The 3909-nt window shown below is 35.7% G+C and overlaps 1 non-coding gene across 1 annotated transcript; it reads left to right on the top strand.

The window, feature by feature from the left end:
- Nucleotides 1-1096: 1096 nt before the first annotated feature.
- TRNAL-CAG lies at nt 1097-1177 on the top strand. Its single transcript has one exon. It is a non-coding gene; the product is annotated as a tRNA-Leu (tRNA).
- Nucleotides 1178-3909: the final 2732 nt, after the last annotated feature.

Below are 3909 nucleotides of genomic sequence, written 5' to 3'. Positions count from 1 at the left end.
AGAAACAAAAGAGAGAGAGTAGTGCATCAGTTACACTGAATATATATATATAGAGTCGACTTCAGGTGTGGTCGCGCATTCCCGTGCAATTAGTGCAGCCGCAACAATAGTTATACAAATATACATCATCAATGTTAGGAAATGCATAACAAAAAAACATGCACAAATTAGGTACGCATCACCAAAAACGCATCATTAGGTATGATGAATAAAAGCAACTAAAAGCCTAAGCTGATAGTTGGATTGCACATTAATGGTTATATGCTCACAATGCGTACCTAATATTATTCCTTAAATAAACAACGAATTTCTCTATCCACAAGAACTAATTCAACAATAATGGTTGAGTCAAAATTAAAGTACCTCGAGCAGAACACCTAAATGACTGTTATGCGTTTATGCAGATAATAATATGTAAAAGGTAATTAGATCATTATCTTACGTAGCTACATTTAAAACTCATTATTAAAACTGCCAAAGTCGGGCAATAAAATATCATGACACATTTGACGCACTAAAAGATGTTGAGACTACAACAATGCCCTTGTAAATTCAAAAAATAAAGAAATTTTAAAGATAGCCACCGTAGAAGCATTTATTGATCTTTTATGTAAAATACTTATTGTCCATTCATTAAATATATTAGAACTAATATAAATCTACAATTCATTTGTTTTTCTAGACTCAACATGTTTGGATTAAATGCAAAATCAACATCAACCTTATAATAACAAAAACACTCAGTATTCGGACTACCAACAGGGTCATTGTTGTTACTAGCAACTAAACAAGTTATGGAACTAGAACAAGAAGAACTACTCATGAACCTTCTACAAATATAATAAATATTAATATTTTGTTCAATACTTTCACATGAGAATGTACGACACACATGAAATATGTTGGGAAAAAAATTACCATTGTCAAATATCAACCGTCCGGGATGTGCCACCCAAATACAGATCAGAAGAAGGAATAGGACACCAAATGATCGAGAGACATATCAAAACTGGAGCCTAGCCAGTTGTTACCAGAACAAGTAAACAACTTGTCACATATAACAAAGAAAAAGATATCCTAAATTGTTGTATTCAAAGTCAAGATGGCTGAGTTGGTCTAAGGCGCCAGTTTCAGGTACTGGTCCGAAAGGGCATGGGTTCAAATCCCATTCTTGATATCTTTAACGATTTTTGGCAAACCATACATGAACAAAAAACATTATTTAGTGGGAAATGCATAAGAAAACAAACTTGGACTACACTCAAGATAACATCATAGAAATACACCCCACACCCACCAAAAAAAAATACCATCAAAAGTCGGGCATCCAGCCAGGTATGCTGTAGGCAGTTGGGTAGTGGCACCAGGCGCCTAGGACACCTAGCAATGTGGAGAAGAAGGCCCCCTGACGGTCGCATGGCACTCGGGGCAATGTGGCTCGTCAATTGGCTCGGGGCAGTGTGGCTGGCTCGTCAATTGGCTCGGGGCAGTATGGCTAGTTAATTGGCTTGGGGCAGTGTGGCTCGTCAATTGGCTAGAGTAGGCGATGACGGTCGCATGGCACTCGTGCGGCTCGTGTAGGCGACAAGACTATGCAGTAGGTGTGCCCCGACCGAGTACACACCACATAGTAGGCAATAAGGCAGATTCGGGGGAGATTCTTTCATTGTACGCCAAGTCACTTCCTTTTTTCACATTACAATGGAACTGCAGTAGTTTTAGAAGCTTTCCTTAGATTATTTTTGTTAATTTCTTCTTTCTTGCCTTCTTCAATGCCATATTTCTTGTATAAACACCCTCATGGGGTCACACTGTAGAGGATCCGAATTTCAAGACACAAATCGTTACTCTTTCTCACTTTTTACTACAAACATTCATTTGTTACATAGTATTTTACGGTAGTGTTGACCCGTCGTCCGGCTGCCCTATGTAGTAAAACTGACCATATACTTTTCTTTAATTTAGAATTAGACGTCTAAAATGCCATTATTCAAAAAAAAAAAATTATTCAATATCAAAAAAATTTAAAGAAAAAAGAGATATAATATCATTAGTTATATTGTCTTTATTTTCTACAATGTATAGATTCCTTACTTTGAAATTCATTAATTAATTATAATCATTACATGTTCCATTGTCTTCTTTTTACACGTTCTTGTAATTAAATATAACGTTAAATACAAAATTAGTTATATATATATATATATATATATATATATATATATATATATATATATATATATATATATATATTTATATTTATCAAGTATTTTATTAGTACCATGAGAAAAAAAAAATTAAAAAAATAGTTTCAAACCAATCCTATTAACTTTTTAGCGATGATTTGTTGACAAAGAGGGTATTCAAACAATCCAAGAAATTGAAGCGGAAAACTACCTCGTAATATCTCTGGACTACATAACATTGTCTAGTTTAAAGGTAAATCATATTTCTTTATTGTGATGATTTAAAATGTATAAATTTTTATTACCTTATCTAATATTATTCATTAATGAAACTAGGAATTTCTCTATCCACAAGAACTAATTCAACAATAATGGTTGAATCAAAAGTACCTCGAGCAGAACACCTAAATGACTGTTATGCGTTTATGCAGATAATAATATGTAAATGGTAATTAAATCATTATCTTACGTAGCTACATTTAAAACTCATTTTTAAAAATGTCAAAGTCGGGCAATAGAATATCATTGCACATTTGATGCATTGAAAAGATGTCGAGACTACACCAATGCCCTTGCAAATCCAGAAAATAAAGAAATTATAAAAATAGCCACCGTAGCAGCATTCATTGATCTTGTATGTAAAATAGTTATTGTGCATTAATTATATATATATTAGAACTAATATAAATCTACAATTCATTTGTTTTTCTAGACTCAACCTGTTTGGATTAAACGCAAAATCAACATCAACCTTAATAACAAAAACACTCAGTATTCGGACTACCAACATGATCATTGTTGCTACTAGCAAGTTAACAAGTTACGGAACTAGAACAAGAGGAACTTCTCATGAACCTCCTACAAATATAATAAATATTAATATTTTGTTCAATACTTTCACATGAGAATGTACGAGACACATGAAACATGTTTGGTAAAAAATTACCACTGTCAAACATCAACAGTCCGTGATGTGCCACCCAAATACAGATCGAAAGAAGGAATAGGACACCAAATGATCGAGAGACATATCAAAACTGGAGCCTAGCCAGTTGTTACCATAACAAGTAAACAACTTGTCACATAGAACAAAGAAAAAGATATCCTAAATTGTTGTGTTCAAAGTCGAGATGGTCGAGTTAGTCTAAGGGGCCAATTTTAGGTACTGGTTTGAAAGGGCATGGGTTCAAATCTCATTCTTGACATCTTTTACAATTTTTAGCAAACCATACATGAACGAAAAACATTATTTAGTGGGAAATGCATAGGAAAACAAACTTCGGCTACACTCTAGATAACATCATTGAAATACACCTCAAAAGTAGTCGGACATCCAGCCAGGTACGCTGTAGGCAGTTGGGTAGTGGAGCCGAGGACACGCTGTACGCAGTTGGGTAGTGGCACCAGGCGCTTAGGACACCTAGCGACGAAGGCCCCCTGCTGGTCGGATGGTCGCATGGCACTCGGGCAGCCCTTCAAATGGCTCCATCTGCTGGTCTGATGGTCGCATAGCACTCGGGCGGCTCGTCAATGGGCTCGGGGCAGTGCGGCTCGTCAGTAGGCGACAAGACTATGTAGTCGGTGTGTCCCTAATCGAGTACACACCCCAGAGGCGATAAGGCAGATTTAGGGGAGATTCTTTCATTGTACGCCAAGTCACTTCCTTTTTTCACATTAGGATGGAACTGCATTTGTTTTAGAAGTTTTACTTAGATTATTTTTG

The sequence above is a fragment of the Ipomoea nil genome, unplaced genomic scaffold (assembly GCF_001879475.1).
Source record: "Ipomoea nil cultivar Tokyo-kokei standard unplaced genomic scaffold, Asagao_1.1 scaffold2792, whole genome shotgun sequence".
NCBI lineage: Eukaryota > Viridiplantae > Streptophyta > Magnoliopsida > Solanales > Convolvulaceae > Ipomoea > Ipomoea nil.
Note: the sequence above shows the minus strand (reverse complement) of the source record. Positions and strands in the feature narration are given on the sequence as shown.